Source organism: Hyla sarda, unplaced genomic scaffold, assembly GCF_029499605.1.
Source record: "Hyla sarda isolate aHylSar1 unplaced genomic scaffold, aHylSar1.hap1 scaffold_1058, whole genome shotgun sequence".
In the NCBI taxonomy this organism is placed as follows: domain Eukaryota; kingdom Metazoa; phylum Chordata; class Amphibia; order Anura; family Hylidae; genus Hyla; species Hyla sarda.
In genome coordinates this window covers 50,957-72,452 of record NW_026607677.1, presented here as the reverse complement: position 1 = coordinate 72,452, position 21,496 = coordinate 50,957, and the positions used below count along the sequence as shown (strand labels likewise).

At 46.1% G+C, this 21,496-nt stretch overlaps 9 non-coding genes across 9 annotated transcripts; all 9 read left to right on the top strand.

Moving 5' to 3' along the window:
- The first annotated feature begins 2,069 nt into the window (after positions 1 to 2,069).
- On the top strand, positions 2,070 to 2,260 carry LOC130299602 (U2 spliceosomal RNA). Its single transcript, XR_008850704.1, has one exon. It is a non-coding gene; the product is annotated as a U2 spliceosomal RNA (small nuclear RNA).
- Positions 2,261 to 4,355: 2,095 nt separating this feature from the next.
- LOC130299601 (U2 spliceosomal RNA) lies at positions 4,356 to 4,546 on the top strand. Its single transcript, XR_008850703.1, has one exon. It is a non-coding gene; the product is annotated as a U2 spliceosomal RNA (small nuclear RNA).
- Positions 4,547 to 6,642: 2,096 nt separating this feature from the next.
- On the top strand, positions 6,643 to 6,833 carry LOC130299600 (U2 spliceosomal RNA). Its single transcript, XR_008850702.1, has one exon. It is a non-coding gene; the product is annotated as a U2 spliceosomal RNA (small nuclear RNA).
- Positions 6,834 to 8,936: 2,103 nt separating this feature from the next.
- Positions 8,937 to 9,127, top strand: LOC130299599 (U2 spliceosomal RNA). Its single transcript, XR_008850701.1, has one exon. It is a non-coding gene; the product is annotated as a U2 spliceosomal RNA (small nuclear RNA).
- A 2,084-nt stretch (positions 9,128 to 11,211) lies between these two features.
- Positions 11,212 to 11,402, top strand: LOC130299598 (U2 spliceosomal RNA). The gene has a single exon (XR_008850700.1). It is a non-coding gene; the product is annotated as a U2 spliceosomal RNA (small nuclear RNA).
- A 2,088-nt stretch (positions 11,403 to 13,490) lies between these two features.
- On the top strand, positions 13,491 to 13,681 carry LOC130299597 (U2 spliceosomal RNA). Its single transcript, XR_008850699.1, has one exon. It is a non-coding gene; the product is annotated as a U2 spliceosomal RNA (small nuclear RNA).
- A 2,090-nt stretch (positions 13,682 to 15,771) lies between these two features.
- Positions 15,772 to 15,962, top strand: LOC130299595 (U2 spliceosomal RNA). The gene has a single exon (XR_008850697.1). It is a non-coding gene; the product is annotated as a U2 spliceosomal RNA (small nuclear RNA).
- Positions 15,963 to 18,053: 2,091 nt separating this feature from the next.
- Positions 18,054 to 18,244, top strand: LOC130299594 (U2 spliceosomal RNA). The gene has a single exon (XR_008850696.1). It is a non-coding gene; the product is annotated as a U2 spliceosomal RNA (small nuclear RNA).
- A 2,082-nt stretch (positions 18,245 to 20,326) lies between these two features.
- Positions 20,327 to 20,517, top strand: LOC130299593 (U2 spliceosomal RNA). Its single transcript, XR_008850695.1, has one exon. It is a non-coding gene; the product is annotated as a U2 spliceosomal RNA (small nuclear RNA).
- Positions 20,518 to 21,496: the final 979 nt, after the last annotated feature.

Genomic DNA, 21,496 nt, shown 5'->3' with positions numbered 1-21,496 from the left:
ATTCCTACTTTCATTGCTACCTGCTTGCTGGCTAGCCAGCTAGCCAGCCCTGTGGGCCTTGCTGCTGCTGCAGCCAAAAAACAAAAGGTGGTGCTGCTGCTGCTTCTGCTGCTTCTGCTTCTGCTTGTGTCTGGCCCCTGTTGGAGCGTCCAGGCACAGGACTTCTGCTGCTGCTGACTAAATGGCCTCCTTAATTGGATCATTTGAGTAGCCAGCACACCTGTGCAGGTAGGGCATGACATGATAGGCAGCTGCCTTGATAGCGGGTGGGTGCTGAATGTTCCTAATTGACAAAATAAGATTAATGCTTATGAAGAAATATAAAATCTCATCCCTTCCCCAATATCGCGCCACACCCCTACCCCTTAATTCCCTGGTTGAACGTGATGGACATATGTCTTTTTTCGACCGTACTAACTATGTAACTATGTAACATAACATGGGGGGGGGGGGGTCTCCTGGCTGTTCACACAGGTGTGTCATTGCTGTACATTGACCATGCATTGCTTCTGTGGTATTGCAAAGGCAAAGACAAATGCTTCCAGCCATCCATTGCACTAATGGATTGGTCATCAGCTGGCTGTCTATGTCCCGCATCAATATAGACCAAAGTACAGAGGGTTAGGCTATGCTATTGTGCACCTACCTGATGCATCAGAAGGTGCGAGGCCCTTGCTAAATTCTGTGCACAGACTTTGAGATCTATGCTTTAGACTGTATCTAAACCTGCTCCAACATGGACTGACATTCTGGCCTACTTTCAGCCGATGCGACTTGTCTGTCGCTGAACAGTCGCTTTTTATGTATTCAGCACCTATGTATAATGTTGTAAAAATGCTCTAGAAGCTAAAGTCGCAGAAATGTCACACATATTTGGCCTGCAACTTTCTGTGCGACAAATTCAGACAGGAAAAATCAGTATAAATCCTTAGAAAATTATCCCCCAGTGTCTCCATCTGCTGGCGGTATTGAATAAGCATTGCTGCACTGATGGGGTATGCATTAGACGAAAAAAAAGAAGAAAAAGAAGAATAATACGCCCAGAAAAGAGGCGAAAAGGAGAAAAACGTAAAAAAACGTGAAAAAAAAGTAAGAGGAAGAGAAGGGAAAAAAAGGTGGAAATGGGTTTAAAAGTGATTTCGGCGGAGAAATATATATATATATATATATATATATATATATATATATATATATATGCGCACACACACACACATAGATATAAACGTATTCTCCGTTGAGATATTGCAGCCGCTGCTGTGTCCAGGCCCAGGAGCCTTAGCACTGTGCTGTGATGTCACTCAATACCACTGACATCACTAGGTGTAAACAACATCTCTCCTTTGCTGTGTATGTGACTATGGAGCTGTTTGGTGATGTCGTCTATTATGGCCTTCATAGAAGCAACAGGAGATTGTTGCATCCATCTAGAACCCTCAGAACTACAGTGCTATGATGTCACTCACTTCCACAGGCCTTGCAGAGTGTAAACAACAACAACCCAGCTTTGTTGTGTATGTAACCATAGGGATTGTGATGTCACCTAGAACCTTCACAGCAGCGACAGCTTTATGAGGAGCATCAGCACTGCTCTGCCTGAGCAGAACCATCACCGCCATAGGTTGTCAAATAACCCGGATTTAACCCACACAGGTAAGTCCAATGGGGTGCAGGCATGTCCTCTATGCTTACAGCTTCCCGTGGGTGTTGGTTTGATACCGTTTGGGGACAGCCAAGGAGGCATCTGCAGGCAACAAAGGTAGGTGTGTGCTTGTGTGTGTGTTTCCTATGCAGATCCTAAGCCCAGTGTCACATGCAAGTAGGAGGAGTAAGAAGGGTTCCTGGCAAATCCGGGTTATGGATTGCATTTAAAAAGGCCCCGTGGGAGTGCAATGGGCCCCTGTCTTGCTGCTTAGCAATAATGGTATGGGTTTAGGTTCTGCTGTGTGTACTGGTGGTTGACTGCCCCCCAGCCCAGAGTGTGCATGGAAAATTGTCTGGCAGCCTCCCTGACAGCAAGCAGTGATAGTGCCCATGAAGGGGACCTTGTTGGGCCCGCCCCTTTCACGGTTATCGCTTCTCGGCCTTTTGGCTAAGATCAAGTGTAGTATCTGTTCTTATCAGTTTAATATCTGATACGTCCCCTATCTGGGGACCATATATTAAATGGATTTTTGAGAACGGGGGCCGATTTCGAAGCTTGCTTCCGTCGCCCTATGCATTGACCCGATATGGCAGTATCTTCGGGTACAGTGCACCACCCCCTTACAGGGTTAAAAAGAAAGATTCCTACTTTCATTGCTACCTGCTTGCTGGCTAGCCAGCTAGCCAGCCCTGTGGGCCTTGCTGCTGCTGCTGCAGCCAAAAAACAAAAGGTGGTGCTGCTGCTGCTTCTGCTGCTTCTGCTTCTGCTTGTGTCTGGCCCCTGTTGGAGCGTCCAGGCACAGGACTTCTGCTGCTGCTGACTAAATGGCCTCCTTAATTGGATCATTTGAGTAGCCAGCACACCTGTGCAGGTAGGGCATGACATGATAGGCAGCTGCCTTGATAGCGGGTGGGTGCTGAATGTTCCTAATTGACAAAATAAGATTAATGCTTATGAAGAAATATAAAATCTCATCCCTTCCCCAATATCGCGCCACACCCCTACCCCTTAATTCCCTGGTTGAACGTGATGGACATATGTCTTTTTTCGACCGTACTAACTATGTAACTATGTAACATAACATGGGGGGGGGGGTCTCCTGGCTGTTCACACAGGTGTGTCATTGCTGTACATTGACCATGCATTGCTTCTGTGGTATTGCAAAGGCAAAGACAAATGCTTCCAGCCATCCATTGCACTAATGGATTGGTCATCAGCTGGCTGTCTATGTCCCGCATCAATATAGACCAAAGTACAGAGGGTTAGGCTATGCTATTGTGCACCTACCTGATGCATCAGAAGGTGCGAGGCCCTTGCTAAATTCTGTGCACAGACTTTGAGATCTATGCTTTAGACTGTATCTAAACCTGCTCCAACATGGACTGACATTCTGGCCTACTTTCAGCCGATGCGACTTGTCTGTCGCTGAACAGTCGCTTTTTATGTATTCAGCACCTATGTATAATGTTGTAAAAATGCTCTAGGAGCTAAAGTCGCAGAAATGTCACACATATTTGGCCTGCAACTTTCTGTGCGACAAATTCAGACAGGAAAAATCAGTATAAATCCTTAGAAAATTATCCCCCAGTGTCTCCATCTGCTGGCGGTATTGAATAAGCATTGCTGCACTGATGGGGTATGCATTAGACGAAAAAAAAGAAGAAAAAGAAGAATAATACGCCCAGAAAAGAGGCGAAAAGGAGAAAAACGTAAAAAAACGTGAAAAAAAAGTAAGAGGAAGAGAAGGGAAAAAAAGGTGGAAATGGGTTTAAAAGTGATTTCGGCGGAGAAATATATATATATATATATATATATATATATATATATATATATATATATATGCGCACACACACACATAGATATAAACGTATTCTCCGTTGAGATATTGCAGCCGCTGCTGTGTCCAGGCCCAGGAGCCTTAGCACTGTGCTGTGATGTCACTCAATACCACTGACATCACTAGGTGTAAACAACATCTCTCCTTTGCTGTGTATGTGACTATGGAGCTGTTTGGTGATGTCGTCTATTACGGCCTTCATAGAAGCAACAGGAGATTGTTGCATCCATCTTGAACCCTCAGAACTACAGTGCTATGATGTCACTCACTTCCACAGGCCTTGCAGAGTGTAAACAACAACAACCCAGCTTTGTTGTGTATGTAACCAAAGGGATTTGTGATGTCACCTAGAACCTTCACAGCAGCGACAGCTTTATGAGGAGCATCAGCACTGCTCTGCCTGAGCAGAACCATCACCGCCATAGGTTGTCAAATAACCCGGATTTAACCCACACAGGTAAGTCCAATGGGGTGCAGGCATGTCCTCTATGCTTACAGCTTCCCGTGGGTGTTGGTTTGATACCGTTTGGGGACAGCCAAGGAGGCATCTGCAGGCAACAAAGGTAGGTGTGTGCTTGTGTGTGTGTTTCCTATGCAGATCCTAAGCCCAGTGTCACATGCAAGTAGGAGGAGTAAGAAGGGTTCCTGGCAAATCCGGGTTATGGATTGCATTTAAAAAGGCCCCGTGGGAGTGCAATGGGCCCCTGTCTTGCTGCTTAGCAATAATGGTATGGGTTTAGGTTCTGCTGTGTGTACTGGTGGTTGACTGCCCCCCAGCCCAGAGTGTGCATGGAAAATTGTCTGGCAGCCTCCCTGACAGCAAGCAGTGATAGTGCCCATGAAGGGGACCTTGTTGGGCCCGCCCCTTTCACGGTTATCGCTTCTCGGCCTTTTGGCTAAGATCAAGTGTAGTATCTGTTCTTATCAGTTTAATATCTGATACGTCCCCTATCTGGGGACCATATATTAAATGGATTTTTGAGAACGGGGGCCGATTTCGAAGCTTGCTTCCGTCGCCCTATGCATTGACCCGATATGGCAGTATCTTCGGGTACAGTGCACCACCCCCTTACAGGGTTAAAAAGAAAGATTCCTACTTTCATTGCTACCTGCTTGCTGGCTAGCCAGCTAGCCAGCCCTGTGGGCCTTGCTGCTGCTGCAGCCAAAAAACAAAAGGTGGTGCTGCTGCTGCTTCTGCTGCTTCTGCTTCTGCTTGTGTCTGGCCCCTGTTGGAGCGTCCAGGCACAGGACTTCTGCTGCTGCTGACTAAATGGCCTCCTTAATTGGATCATTTGAGTAGCCAGCACACCTGTGCAGGTAGGGCATGACATGATAGGCAGCTGCCTTGATAGCGGGTGGGTGCTGAATGTTCCTAATTGACAAAATAAGATTAATGCTTATGAAGAAATATAAAATCTCATCCCTTCCCCAATATCGCGCCACACCCCTACCCCTTAATTCCCTGGTTGAACGTGATGGACATATGTCTTTTTTCGACCGTACTAACTATGTAACTATGTAACATAACATGGGGGGGGGGGTCTCCTGGCTGTTCACACAGGTGTGTCATTGCTGTACATTGACCATGCATTGCTTCTGTGGTATTGCAAAGGCAAAGACAAATGCTTCCAGCCATCCATTGCACTAATGGATTGGTCATCAGCTGGCTGTCTATGTCCCGCATCAATATAGACCAAAGTACAGAGGGTTAGGCTATGCTATTGTGCACCTACCTGATGCATCAGAAGGTGCGAGGCCCTTGCTAAATTCTGTGCACAGACTTTGAGATCTATGCTTTAGACTGTATCTAAACCTGCTCCAACATGGACTGACATTCTGGCCTACTTTCAGCCGATGCGACTTGTCTGTCGCTGAACAGTCGCTTTTTATGTATTCAGCACCTATGTATAATGTTGTAAAAATGCTCTAGAAGCTAAAGTCGCAGAAATGTCACACATATTTGGCCTGCAACTTTCTGTGCGACAAATTCAGACAGGAAAAATCAGTATAAATCCTTAGAAAATTATCCCCCAGTGTCTCCATCTGCTGGCGGTATTGAATAAGCATTGCTGCACTGATGGGGTATGCATTAGACGAAAAAAAAGAAGAAAAAGAAGAATAATACGCCCAGAAAAGAGGCGAAAAGGAGAAAAACGTAAAAAAACGTGAAAAAAAAGTAAGAGGAAGAGAAGGGAAAAAAAGGTGGAAATGGGTTTAAAAGTGATTTCGGCGGAGAAATATATATATATATATATATATATATATATATATATATATATATATATATATATGCGCACACACACACATAGATATAAACGTATTCTCCGTTGAGATATTGCAGCCGCTGCTGTGTCCAGGCCCAGGAGCCTTAGCACTGTGCTGTGATGTCACTCAATACCACTGACATCACTAGGTGTAAACAACATCTCTCCTTTGCTGTGTATGTGACTATGGAGCTGTTTGGTGATGTCGTCTATTACGGCCTTCATAGAAGCAACAGGAGATTGTTGCATCCATCTTGAACCCTCAGAACTACAGTGCTATGATGTCACTCACTTCCACAGGCCTTGCAGAGTGTAAACAACAACAACCCAGCTTTGTTGTGTATGTAACCAAAGGGATTTGTGATGTCACCTAGAACCTTCACAGCAGCGACAGCTTTATGAGGAGCATCAGCACTGCTCTGCCTGAGCAGAACCATCACCGCCATAGGTTGTCAAATAACCCGGATTTAACCCACACAGGTAAGTCCAATGGGGTGCAGGCATGTCCTCTATGCTTACAGCTTCCCGTGGGTGTTGGTTTGATACCGTTTGGGGACAGCCAAGGAGGCATCTGCAGGCAACAAAGGTAGGTGTGTGCTTGTGTGTGTGTTTCCTATGCAGATCCTAAGCCCAGTGTCACATGCAAGTAGGAGGAGTAAGAAGGGTTCCTGGCAAATCCGGGTTATGGATTGCATTTAAAAAGGCCCCGTGGGAGTGCAATGGGCCCCTGTCTTGCTGCTTAGCAATAATGGTATGGGTTTAGGTTCTGCTGTGTGTACTGGTGGTTGACTGCCCCCCAGCCCAGAGTGTGCATGGAAAATTGTCTGGCAGCCTCCCTGACAGCAAGCAGTGATAGTGCCCATGAAGGGGACCTTGTTGGGCCCGCCCCTTTCACGGTTATCGCTTCTCGGCCTTTTGGCTAAGATCAAGTGTAGTATCTGTTCTTATCAGTTTAATATCTGATACGTCCCCTATCTGGGGACCATATATTAAATGGATTTTTGAGAACGGGGGCCGATTTCGAAGCTTGCTTCCGTCGCCCTATGCATTGACCCGATATGGCAGTATCTTCGGGTACAGTGCACCACCCCCTTACAGGGTTAAAAAGAAAGATTCCTACTTTCATTGCTACCTGCTTGCTGGCTAGCCAGCTAGCCAGCCCTGTGGGCCTTGCTGCTGCTGCTGCAGCCAAAAAACAAAAGGTGGTGCTGCTGCTGCTTCTGCTGCTTCTGCTTCTGCTTGTGTCTGGCCCCTGTTGGAGCGTCCAGGCACAGGACTTCTGCTGCTGCTGACTAAATGGCCTCCTTAATTGGATCATTTGAGTAGCCAGCACACCTGTGCAGGTAGGGCATGACATGATAGGCAGCTGCCTTGATAGCGGGTGGGTGCTGAATGTTCCTAATTGACAAAATAAGATTAATGCTTATGAAGAAATATAAAATCTCATCCCTTCCCCAATATCGCGCCACACCCCTACCCCTTAATTCCCTGGTTGAACGTGATGGACATATGTCTTTTTTCGACCGTACTAACTATGTAACTATGTAACATAACATGGGGGGGGGGGTCTCCTGGCTGTTCACACAGGTGTGTCATTGCTGTACATTGACCATGCATTGCTTCTGTGGTATTGCAAAGGCAAAGACAAATGCTTCCAGCCATCCATTGCACTAATGGATTGGTCATCAGCTGGCTGTCTATGTCCCGCATCAATATAGACCAAAGTACAGAGGGTTAGGCTATGCTATTGTGCACCTACCTGATGCATCAGAAGGTGCGAGGCCCTTGCTAAATTCTGTGCACAGACTTTGAGATCTATGCTTTAGACTGTATCTAAACCTGCTCCAACATGGACTGACATTCTGGCCTACTTTCAGCCGATGCGACTTGTCTGTCGCTGAACAGTCGCTTTTTATGTATTCAGCACCTATGTATAATGTTGTAAAAATGCTCTAGAAGCTAAAGTCGCAGAAATGTCACACATATTTGGCCTGCAACTTTCTGTGCGACAAATTCAGACAGGAAAAATCAGTATAAATCCTTAGAAAATTATCCCCCAGTGTCTCCATCTGCTGGCGGTATTGAATAAGCATTGCTGCACTGATGGGGTATGCATTAGACGAAAAAAAAGAAGAAAAAGAAGAATAATACGCCCAGAAAAGAGGCGAAAAGGAGAAAAACGTAAAAAAACGTGAAAAAAAAGTAAGAGGAAGAGAAGGGAAAAAAAGGTGGAAATGGGTTTAAAAGTGATTTCGGCGGAGAAATATATATATATATATATATATATATATATATATATATATATATATATATATATATATGCGCACACACACACATAGATATAAACGTATTCTCCGTTGAGATATTGCAGCCGCTGCTGTGTCCAGGCCCAGGAGCCTTAGCACTGTGCTGTGATGTCACTCAATACCACTGACATCACTAGGTGTAAACAACATCTCTCCTTTGCTGTGTATGTGACTATGGAGCTGTTTGGTGATGTCGTCTATTACGGCCTTCATAGAAGCAACAGGAGATTGTTGCATCCATCTTGAACCCTCAGAACTACAGTGCTATGATGTCACTCACTTCCACAGGCCTTGCAGAGTGTAAACAACAACAACCCAGCTTTGTTGTGTATGTAACCAAAGGGATTTGTGATGTCACCTAGAACCTTCACAGCAGCGACAGCTTTATGAGGAGCATCAGCACTGCTCTGCCTGAGCAGAACCATCACCGCCATAGGTTGTCAAATAACCCGGATTTAACCCACACAGGTAAGTCCAATGGGGTGCAGGCATGTCCTCTATGCTTACAGCTTCCCGTGGGTGTTGGTTTGATACCGTTTGGGGACAGCCAAGGAGGCATCTGCAGGCAACAAAGGTAGGTGTGTGCTTGTGTGTGTGTTTCCTATGCAGATCCTAAGCCCAGTGTCACATGCAAGTAGGAGGAGTAAGAAGGGTTCCTGGCAAATCCGGGTTATGGATTGCATTTAAAAAGGCCCCGTGGGAGTGCAATGGGCCCCTGTCTTGCTGCTTAGCAATAATGGTATGGGTTTAGGTTCTGCTGTGCGTACTGGTGGTTGACTGCCCCCCAGCCCAGAGTGTGCATGGAAAATTGTCTGGCAGCCTCCCTGACAGCAAGCAGTGATAGTGCCCATGAAGGGGACCTTGTTGGGCCCGCCCCTTTCACGGTTATCGCTTCTCGGCCTTTTGGCTAAGATCAAGTGTAGTATCTGTTCTTATCAGTTTAATATCTGATACGTCCCCTATCTGGGGACCATATATTAAATGGATTTTTGAGAACGGGGGCCGATTTCGAAGCTTGCTTCCGTCGCCCTATGCATTGACCCGATATGGCAGTATCTTCGGGTACAGTGCACCACCCCCTTACAGGGTTAAAAAGAAAGATTCCTACTTTCATTGCTACCTGCTTGCTGGCTAGCCAGCTAGCCAGCCCTGTGGGCCTTGCTGCTGCTGCAGCCAAAAAACAAAAGGTGGTGCTGCTGCTGCTTCTGCTGCTTCTGCTTCTGCTTGTGTCTGGCCCCTGTTGGAGCGTCCAGGCACAGGACTTCTGCTGCTGCTGACTAAATGGCCTCCTTAATTGGATCATTTGAGTAGCCAGCACACCTGTGCAGGTAGGGCATGACATGATAGGCAGCTGCCTTGATAGCGGGTGGGTGCTGAATGTTCCTAATTGACAAAATAAGATTAATGCTTATGAAGAAATATAAAATCTCATCCCTTCCCCAATATCGCGCCACACCCCTACCCCTTAATTCCCTGGTTGAACGTGATGGACATATGTCTTTTTTCGACCGTACTAACTATGTAACTATGTAACATAACATGGGGGGGGGGGTCTCCTGGCTGTTCACACAGGTGTGTCATTGCTGTACATTGACCATGCATTGCTTCTGTGGTATTGCAAAGGCAAAGACAAATGCTTCCAGCCATCCATTGCACTAATGGATTGGTCATCAGCTGGCTGTCTATGTCCCGCATCAATATAGACCAAAGTACAGAGGGTTAGGCTATGCTATTGTGCACCTACCTGATGCATCAGAAGGTGCGAGGCCCTTGCTAAATTCTGTGCACAGACTTTGAGATCTATGCTTTAGACTGTATCTAAACCTGCTCCAACATGGACTGACATTCTGGCCTACTTTCAGCCGATGCGACTTGTCTGTCGCTGAACAGTCGCTTTTTATGTATTCAGCACCTATGTATAATGTTGTAAAAATGCTCTAGAAGCTAAAGTCGCAGAAATGTCACACATATTTGGCCTGCAACTTTCTGTGCGACAAATTCAGACAGGAAAAATCAGTATAAATCCTTAGAAAATTATCCCCCAGTGTCTCCATCTGCTGGCGGTATTGAATAAGCATTGCTGCACTGATGGGGTATGCATTAGACGAAAAAAAAGAAGAAAAAGAAGAATAATACGCCCAGAAAAGAGGCGAAAAGGAGAAAAACGTAAAAAAACGTGAAAAAAAAGTAAGAGGAAGAGAAGGGAAAAAAAGGTGGAAATGGGTTTAAAAGTGATTTCGGCGGAGAAATATATATATATATATATATATATATATATATATATATATATGCGCACACACACACATAGATATAAACGTATTCTCCGTTGAGATATTGCAGCCGCTGCTGTGTCCAGGCCCAGGAGCCTTAGCACTGTGCTGTGATGTCACTCAATACCACTGACATCACTAGGTGTAAACAACATCTCTCCTTTGCTGTGTATGTGACTATGGAGCTGTTTGGTGATGTCGTCTATTACGGCCTTCATAGAAGCAACAGGAGATTGTTGCATCCATCTTGAACCCTCAGAACTACAGTGCTATGATGTCACTCACTTCCACAGGCCTTGCAGAGTGTAAACAACAACAACCCAGCTTTGTTGTGTATGTAACCAAAGGGATTTGTGATGTCACCTAGAACCTTCACAGCAGCGACAGCTTTATGAGGAGCATCAGCACTGCTCTGCCTGAGCAGAACCATCACCGCCATAGGTTGTCAAATAACCCGGATTTAACCCACACAGGTAAGTCCAATGGGGTGCAGGCATGTCCTCTATGCTTACAGCTTCCCGTGGGTGTTGGTTTGATACCGTTTGGGGACAGCCAAGGAGGCATCTGCAGGCAACAAAGGTAGGTGTGTGCTTGTGTGTGTGTTTCCTATGCAGATCCTAAGCCCAGTGTCACATGCAAGTAGGAGGAGTAAGAAGGGTTCCTGGCAAATCCGGGTTATGGATTGCATTTAAAAAGGCCCCGTGGGAGTGCAATGGGCCCCTGTCTTGCTGCTTAGCAATAATGGTATGGGTTTAGGTTCTGCTGTGTGTACTGGTGGTTGACTGCCCCCCAGCCCAGAGTGTGCATGGAAAATTGTCTGGCAGCCTCCCTGACAGCAAGCAGTGATAGTGCCCATGAAGGGGACCTTGTTGGGCCCGCCCCTTTCACGGTTATCGCTTCTCGGCCTTTTGGCTAAGATCAAGTGTAGTATCTGTTCTTATCAGTTTAATATCTGATACGTCCCCTATCTGGGGACCATATATTAAATGGATTTTTGAGAACGGGGGCCGATTTCGAAGCTTGCTTCCGTCGCCCTATGCATTGACCCGATATGGCAGTATCTTCGGGTACAGTGCACCACCCCCTTACAGGGTTAAAAAGAAAGATTCCTACTTTCATTGCTACCTGCTTGCTGGCTAGCCAGCTAGCCAGCCCTGTGGGCCTTGCTGCTGCTGCAGCCAAAAAACAAAAGGTGGTGCTGCTGCTGCTTCTGCTGCTTCTGCTTCTGCTTGTGTCTGGCCCCTGTTGGAGCGTCCAGGCACAGGACTTCTGCTGCTGCTGACTAAATGGCCTCCTTAATTGGATCATTTGAGTAGCCAGCACACCTGTGCAGGTAGGGCATGACATGATAGGCAGCTGCCTTGATAGCGGGTGGGTGCTGAATGTTCCTAATTGACAAAATAAGATTAATGCTTATGAAGAAATATAAAATCTCATCCCTTCCCCAATATCGCGCCACACCCCTACCCCTTAATTCCCTGGTTGAACGTGATGGACATATGTCTTTTTTCGACCGTACTAACTATGTAACTATGTAACATAACATGGGGGGGGGGGTCTCCTGGCTGTTCACACAGGTGTGTCATTGCTGTACATTGACCATGCATTGCTTCTGTGGTATTGCAAAGGCAAAGACAAATGCTTCCAGCCATCCATTGCACTAATGGATTGGTCATCAGCTGGCTGTCTATGTCCCGCATCAATATAGACCAAAGTACAGAGGGTTAGGCTATGCTATTGTGCACCTACCTGATGCATCAGAAGGTGCGAGGCCCTTGCTAAATTCTGTGCACAGACTTTGAGATCTATGCTTTAGACTGTATCTAAACCTGCTCCAACATGGACTGACATTCTGGCCTACTTTCAGCCGATGCGACTTGTCTGTCGCTGAACAGTCGCTTTTTATGTATTCAGCACCTATGTATAATGTTGTAAAAATGCTCTAGAAGCTAAAGTCGCAGAAATGTCACACATATTTGGCCTGCAACTTTCTGTGCGACAAATTCAGACAGGAAAAATCAGTATAAATCCTTAGAAAATTATCCCCCAGTGTCTCCATCTGCTGGCGGTATTGAATAAGCATTGCTGCACTGATGGGGTATGCATTAGACGAAAAAAAAGAAGAAAAAGAAGAATAATACGCCCAGAAAAGAGGCGAAAAGGAGAAAAACGTAAAAAAACGTGAAAAAAAAGTAAGAGGAAGAGAAGGGAAAAAAAGGTGGAAATGGGTTTAAAAGTGATTTTGGCGGAGAAATATATATATATATATATATATATATATATATATATATATATATATGCGCACACACACACATAGATATAAACGTATTCTCCGTTGAGATATTGCAGCCGCTGCTGTGTCCAGGCCCAGGAGCCTTAGCACTGTGCTGTGATGTCACTCAATACCACTGACATCACTAGGTGTAAACAACATCTCTCCTTTGCTGTGTATGTGACTATGGAGCTGTTTGGTGATGTCGTCTATTACGGCCTTCATAGAAGCAACAGGAGATTGTTGCATCCATCTTGAACCCTCAGAACTACAGTGCTATGATGTCACTCACTTCCACAGGCCTTGCAGAGTGTAAACAACAACAACCCAGCTTTGTTGTGTATGTAACCAAAGGGATTTGTGATGTCACCTAGAACCTTCACAGCAGCGACAGCTTTATGAGGAGCATCAGCACTGCTCTGCCTGAGCAGAACCATCACCGCCATAGGTTGTCAAATAACCCGGATTTAACCCACACAGGTAAGTCCAATGGGGTGCAGGCATGTCCTCTATGCTTACAGCTTCCCGTGGGTGTTGGTTTGATACCGTTTGGGGACAGCCAAGGAGGCATCTGCAGGCAACAAAGGTAGGTGTGTGCTTGTGTGTGTGTTTCCTATGCAGATCCTAAGCCCAGTGTCACATGCAAGTAGGAGGAGTAAGAAGGGTTCCTGGCAAATCCGGGTTATGGATTGCATTTAAAAAGGCCCCGTGGGAGTGCAATGGGCCCCTGTCTTGCTGCTTAGCAATAATGGTATGGGTTTAGGTTCTGCTGTGTGTACTGGTGGTTGACTGCCCCCCAGCCCAGAGTGTGCATGGAAAATTGTCTGGCAGCCTCCCTGACAGCAAGCAGTGATAGTGCCCATGAAGGGGACCTTGTTGGGCCCGCCCCTTTCACGGTTATCGCTTCTCGGCCTTTTGGCTAAGATCAAGTGTAGTATCTGTTCTTATCAGTTTAATATCTGATACGTCCCCTATCTGGGGACCATATATTAAATGGATTTTTGAGAACGGGGGCCGATTTCGAAGCTTGCTTCCGTCGCCCTATGCATTGACCCGATATGGCAGTATCTTCGGGTACAGTGCACCACCCCCTTACAGGGTTAAAAAGAAAGATTCCTACTTTCATTGCTACCTGCTTGCTGGCTAGCCAGCTAGCCAGCCCTGTGGGCCTTGCTGCTGCTGCAGCCAAAAAACAAAAGGTGGTGCTGCTGCTGCTTCTGCTGCTTCTGCTTCTGCTTGTGTCTGGCCCCTGTTGGAGCGTCCAGGCACAGGACTTCTGCTGCTGCTGACTAAATGGCCTCCTTAATTGGATCATTTGAGTAGCCAGCACACCTGTGCAGGTAGGGCATGACATGATAGGCAGCTGCCTTGATAGCGGGTGGGTGCTGAATGTTCCTAATTGACAAAATAAGATTAATGCTTATGAAGAAATATAAAATCTCATCCCTTCCCCAATATCGCGCCACACCCCTACCCCTTAATTCCCTGGTTGAACGTGATGGACATATGTCTTTTTTCGACCGTACTAACTATGTAACTATGTAACATAACATGGGGGGGGGGGTCTCCTGGCTGTTCACACAGGTGTGTCATTGCTGTACATTGACCATGCATTGCTTCTGTGGTATTGCAAAGGCAAAGACAAATGCTTCCAGCCATCCATTGCACTAATGGATTGGTCATCAGCTGGCTGTCTATGTCCCGCATCAATATAGACCAAAGTACAGAGGGTTAGGCTATGCTATTGTGCACCTACCTGATGCATCAGAAGGTGCGAGGCCCTTGCTAAATTCTGTGCACAGACTTTGAGATCTATGCTTTAGACTGTATCTAAACCTGCTCCAACATGGACTGACATTCTGGCCTACTTTCAGCCGATGCGACTTGTCTGTCGCTGAACAGTCGCTTTTTATGTATTCAGCACCTATGTATAATGTTGTAAAAATGCTCTAGAAGCTAAAGTCGCAGAAATGTCACACATATTTGGCCTGCAACTTTCTGTGCGACAAATTCAGACAGGAAAAATCAGTATAAATCCTTAGAAAATTATCCCCCAGTGTCTCCATCTGCTGGCGGTATTGAATAAGCATTGCTGCACTGATGGGGTATGCATTAGACGAAAAAAAAGAAGAAAAAGAAGAATAATACGCCCAGAAAAGAGGCGAAAAGGAGAAAAACGTAAAAAAACGTGAAAAAAAAGTAAGAGGAAGAGAAGGGAAAAAAAGGTGGAAATGGGTTTAAAAGTGATTTCGGCGGAGAAATATATATATATATATATATATATATATATATATATATATATATATATGCGCACACACACACATAGATATAAACGTATTCTCCGTTGAGATATTGCAGCCGCTGCTGTGTCCAGGCCCAGGAGCCTTAGCACTGTGCTGTGATGTCACTCAATACCACTGACATCACTAGGTGTAAACAACATCTCTCCTTTGCTGTGTATGTGACTATGGAGCTGTTTGGTGATGTCGTCTATTACGGCCTTCATAGAAGCAACAGGAGATTGTTGCATCCATCTTGAACCCTCAGAACTACAGTGCTGTGATGTCACTCACTTCCACAGGCCTTGCAGAGTGTAAACAACAACAACCCAGCTTTGTTGTGTATGTAACCAAAGGGATTTGTGATGTCACCTAGAACCTTCACAGCAGCGACAGCTTTATGAGGAGCATCAGCACTGCTCTGCCTGAGCAGAACCATCACCGCCATAGGTTGTCAAATAACCCGGATTTAACCCACACAGGTAAGTCCAATGGGGTGCAGGCATGTCCTCTATGCTTACAGCTTCCCGTGGGTGTTGGTTTGATACCGTTTGGGGACAGCCAAGGAGGCATCTGCAGGCAACAAAGGTAGGTGTGTGCTTGTGTGTGTGTTTCCTATGCAGATCCTAAGCCCAGTGTCACATGCAAGTAGGAGGAGTAAGAAGGGTTCCTGGCAAATCCGGGTTATGGATTGCATTTAAAAAGGCCCCGTGGGAGTGCAATGGGCCCCTGTCTTGCTGCTTAGCAATAATGGTATGGGTTTAGGTTCTGCTGTGTGTACTGGTGGTTGACTGCCCCCCAGCCCAGAGTGTGCATGGAAAATTGTCTGGCAGCCTCCCTGACAGCAAGCAGTGATAGTGCCCATGAAGGGGACCTTGTTGGGCCCGCCCCTTTCACGGTTATCGCTTCTCGGCCTTTTGGCTAAGATCAAGTGTAGTATCTGTTCTTATCAGTTTAATATCTGATACGTCCCCTATCTGGGGACCATATATTAAATGGATTTTTGAGAACGGGGGCCGATTTCGAAGCTTGCTTCCGTCGCCCTATGCATTGACCCGATATGGCAGTATCTTCGGGTACAGTGCACCACCCCCTTACAGGGTTAAAAAGAAAGATTCCTACTTTCATTGCTACCTGCTTGCTGGCTAGCCAGCTAGCCAGCCCTGTGGGCCTTGCTGCTGCTGCAGCCAAAAAACAAAAGGTGGTGCTGCTGCTGCTTCTGCTGCTTCTGCTTCTGCTTGTGTCTGGCCCCTGTTGGAGCGTCCAGGCACAGGACTTCTGCTGCTGCTGACTAAATGGCCTCCTTAATTGGATCATTTGAGTAGCCAGCACACCTGTGCAGGTAGGGCATGACATGATAGGCAGCTGCCTTGATAGCGGGTGGGTGCTGAATGTTCCTAATTGACAAAATAAGATTAATGCTTATGAAGAAATATAAAATCTCATCCCTTCCCCAATATCGCGCCACACCCCTACCCCTTAATTCCCTGGTTGAACGTGATGGACATATGTCTTTTTTCGACCGTACTAACTATGTAACTATGTAACATAACATGGGGGGGGGGGGTCTCCTGGCTGTTCACACAGGTGTGTCATTGCTGTACATTGACCATGCATTGCTTCTGTGGTATTGCAAAGGCAAAGACAAATGCTTCCAGCCATCCATTGCACTAATGGATTGGTCATCAGCTGGCTGTCTATGTCCCGCATCAATATAGACCAAAGTACAGAGGGTTAGGCTATGCTATTGTGCACCTACCTGATGCATCAGAAGGTGCGAGGCCCTTGCTAAATTCTGTGCACAGACTTTGAGATCTATGCTTTAGACTGTATCTAAACCTGCTCCAACATGGACTGACATTCTGGCCTACTTTCAGCCGATGCGACTTGTCTGTCGCTGAACAGTCGCTTTTTATGTATTCAGCACCTATGTATAATGTTGTAAAAATGCTCTAGAAGCTAAAGTCGCAGAAATGTCACACATATTTGGCCTGCAACTTTCTGTGCGACAAATTCAGACAGGAAAAATCAGTATAAATCCTTAGAAAATTATCCCCCAGTGTCTCCATCTGCTGGCGGTATTGAATAAGCATTGCTGCACTGATGGGGTATGCATTAGACGAAAAAAAAGAAGAAAAAGAAGAATAATACGCCCAGAAAAGAGGCGAAAAGGAGAAAAACGTAAAAAAACGTGAAAAAAAAGTAAGAGGAAGAGAAGGGAAAAAAAGGTGGAAATGGGTTTAAAAGTGATTTCGGCGGAGAAATATATATATATATATATATATATATATATATATATATATATATATATGCGCACACACACACATAGATATAAACGTATTCTCCGTTGAGATATTGCAGCCGCTGCTGTGTCCAGGCCCAGGAGCCTTAGCACTGTGCTGTGATGTCACTCAATACCACTGACATCACTAGGTGTAAACAACATCTCTCCTTTGCTGTGTATGTGACTATGGAGCTGTTTGGTGATGTCGTCTATTACGGCCTTCATAGAAGCAACAGGAGATTGTTGCATCCATCTTGAACCCTCAGAACTACAGTGCTATGATGTCACTCACTTCCACAGGCCTTGCAGAGTGTAAACAACAACAACCCAGCTTTGTTGTGTATGTAACCAAAGGGATTTGTGATGTCACCTAGAACCTTCACAGCAGCGACAGCTTTATGAGGAGCATCAGCACTGCTCTGCCTGAGCAGAACCATCACCGCCATAGGTTGTCAAATAACCCGGATTTAACCCACACAGGTAAGTCCAATGGGGTGCAGGCATGTCCTCTATGCTTACAGCTTCCCGTGGGTGTTGGTTTGATACCGTTTGGGGACAGCCAAGGAGGCATCTGCAGGCAACAAAGGTAGGTGTGTGCTTGTGTGTGTGTTTCCTATGCAGATCCTAAGCCCAGTGTCACATGCAAGTAGGAGGAGTAAGAAGGGTTCCTGGCAAATCCGGGTTATGGATTGCATTTAAAAAGGCCCCGTGGGAGTGCAATGGGCCCCTGTCTTGCTGCTTAGCAATAATGGTATGGGTTTAGGTTCTGCTGTGTGTACTGGTGGTTGACTGCCCCCCAGCCCAGAGTGTGCATGGAAAATTGTCTGGCAGCCTCCCTGACAGCAAGCAGTGATAGTGCCCATGAAGGGGACCTTGTTGGGCCCGCCCCTTTCACGGTTATCGCTTCTCGGCCTTTTGGCTAAGATCAAGTGTAGTATCTGTTCTTATCAGTTTAATATCTGATACGTCCCCTATCTGGGGACCATATATTAAATGGATTTTTGAGAACGGGGGCCGATTTCGAAGCTTGCTTCCGTCGCCCTATGCATTGACCCGATATGGCAGTATCTTCGGGTACAGTGCACCACCCCCTTACAGGGTTAAAAAGAAAGATTCCTACTTTCATTGCTACCTGCTTGCTGGCTAGCCAGCTAGCCAGCCCTGTGGGCCTTGCTGCTGCTGCAGCCAAAAAACAAAAGGTGGTGCTGCTGCTGCTTCTGCTGCTTCTGCTTCTGCTTGTGTCTGGCCCCTGTTGGAGCGTCCAGGCACAGGACTTCTGCTGCTGCTGACTAAATGGCCTCCTTAATTGGATCATTTGAGTAGCCAGCACACCTGTGCAGGTAGGGCATGACATGATAGGCAGCTGCCTTGATAGCGGGTGGGTGCTGAATGTTCCTAATTGACAAAATAAGATTAATGCTTATGAAGAAATATAAAATCTCATCCCTTCCCCAATATCGCGCCACACCCCTACCCCTTAATTCCCTGGTTGAACGTGATGGACATATGTCTTTTTTCGACCGTACTAACTATGTAACTATGTAACATAACATGGGGGGGGGGGTCTCCTGGCTGTTCACACAGGTGTGTCATTGCTGTACATTGACCATGCATTGCTTCTGTGGTATTGCAAAGGCAAAGACAAATGCTTCCAGCCATCCATTGCACTAATGGATTGGTCATCAGCTGGCTGTCTATGTCCCGCATCAATATAGACCAAAGTACAGAGGGTTAGGCTATGCTATTGTGCACCTACCTGATGCATCAGAAGGTGCGAGGCCCTTGCTAAATTCTGTGCACAGACTTTGAGATCTATGCTTTAGACTGTATCTAAACCTGCTCCAACATGGACTGACATTCTGGCCTACTTTCAGCCGATGCGACTTGTCTGTCGCTGAACAGTCGCTTTTTATGTATTCAGCACCTATGTATAATGTTGTAAAAATGCTCTAGAAGCTAAAGTCGCAGAAATGTCACACATATTTGGCCTGCAACTTTCTGTGCGACAAATTCAGACAGGAAAAATCAGTATAAATCCTTAGAAAATTATCCCCCAGTGTCTCCATCTGCTGGCGGTATTGAATAAGCATTGCTGCACTGATGGGGTATGCATTAGACGAAAAAAAAGAAGAAAAAGAAGAATAATACGCCCAGAAAAGAGGCGAAAAGGAGAAAAACGTAAAAAAACGTGAAAAAAAAGTAAGAGGAAGAGAAGGGAAAAAAAGGTGGAAATGGGTTTAAAAGTGATTTCGGCGGAGAAATATATATATATATATATATATATATATATATATATATATGCGCACACACACACATAGATATAAACGTATTCTCCGTTGAGATATTGCAGCCGCTGCTGTGTCCAGGCCCAGGAGCCTTAGCACTGTGCTGTGATGTCACTCAATACCACTGACATCACTAGGTGTAAACAACATCTCTCCTTTGCTGTGTATGTGACTATGGAGCTGTTTGGTGATGTCGTCTATTACGGCCTTCATAGAAGCAACAGGAGATTGTTGCATCCATCTTGAACCCTCAGAACTACAGTGCTATGATGTCACTCACTTCCACAGGCCTTGCAGAGTGTAAACAACAACAACCCAGTTTTGTTGTGTATGTAACCAAAGGGATTTGTGATGTCACCTAGAACCTTCACAGCAGCGACAGCTTTATGAGGAGCATCAGCACTGCTCTGCCTGAGCAGAACCATCACCGCCATAGGTTGTCAAATAACCCGGATTTAACCCACACAGGTAAGTCCAATGGGGTGCAGGCATGTCCTCTATGCTTACAGCTTCCCGTGGGTGTTGGTTTGATACCGTTTGGGGACAGCCAAGGAGGCATCTGCAGGCAACAAAGGTAGGTGTGTGCTTGTGTGTGTGTTTCCTATGCAGATCCTAAGCCCAGTGTCACATGCAAGTAGGAGGAGTAAGAAGGGTTCCTGGCAAATCCGGGTTATGGATTGCATTTAAAAAGGCCCCGTGGGAGTGCAATGGGCCCCTGTCTTGCTGCTTAGCAATAATGGTATGGGTTTAGGTTCTGCTGTGTGTACTGGTGGTTGACTGCCCCCCAGCCCAGAGTGTGCATGGAAAATTGTCTGGCAGCCTCCCTGACAGCAAGCAGTGATAGTGCCCATGAAGGGGACCTTGTTGGGCCCGCCCCTTTCACGGTTATCGCTTCTCGGCCTTTTGGCTAAGATCAAGTGTAGTATCTGTTCTTATCAGTTTAATATCTGATACGTCCCCTATCTGGGGACCATATATTAAATGGATTTTTGAGAACGGGGGCCGATTTCGAAGCTTGCTTCCGTCGCCCTATGCATTGACCCGATATGGCAGTATCTTCGGGTACAGTGCACCACCCCCTTACAGGGTTAAAAAGAAAGATTCCTACTTTCATTGCTACCTGCTTGCTGGCTAGCCAGCTAGCCAGCCCTGTGGGCCTTGCTGCTGCTGCAGCCAAAAAACAAAAGGTGGTGCTGCTGCTGCTTCTGCTGCTTCTGCTTCTGCTTGTGTCTGGCCCCTGTTGGAGCGTCCAGGCACAGGACTTCTGCTGCTGCTGACTAAATGGCCTCCTTAATTGGATCATTTGAGTAGCCAGCACACCTGTGCAGGTAGGGCATGACATGATAGGCAGCTGCCTTGATAGCGGGTGGGTGCTGAATGTTCCTAATTGACAAAATAAGATTAATGCTTATGAAGAAATATAAAATCTCATCCCTTCCCCAATATCGCGCCACACCCCTACCCCTTAATTCCCTGGTTGAACGTGATGGACATATGTCTTTTTTCGACCGTACTAACTATGTAACTATGTAACATAACATGGGGGGGGGGGTCTCCTGGCTGTTCACACAGGTGTGTCATTGCTGTACATTGACCATGCATTGCTTCTGTGGTATTGCAAAGGCAAAGACAAATGCTTCCAGCCATCCATTGCACTAATGGATTGGTCATCAGCTGGCTGTCTATGTCCCGCATCAATATAGACCAAAGTACAGAGGGTTAGGCTATGCTATTGTGCACCTACCTGATGCATCAGAAGGTGCGAGGCCCTTGCTAAATTCTGTGCACAGACTTTGAGATCTATGCTTTAGACTGTATCTAAACCTGCTCCAACATGGACTGACATTCTGGCCTACTTTCAGCCGATGCGACTTGTCTGTCGCTGAACAGTCGCTTTTTATGTATTCAGCACCTATGTATAATGTTGTAAAAATGCTCTAGAAGCTAAAGTCGCAGAAATGTCACACATATTTGGCCTGCAACTTTCTGTGCGACAAATTCAGACAGGAAAAATCAGTATAAATCCTTAGAAAATTATCCCCCAGTGTCTCCATCTG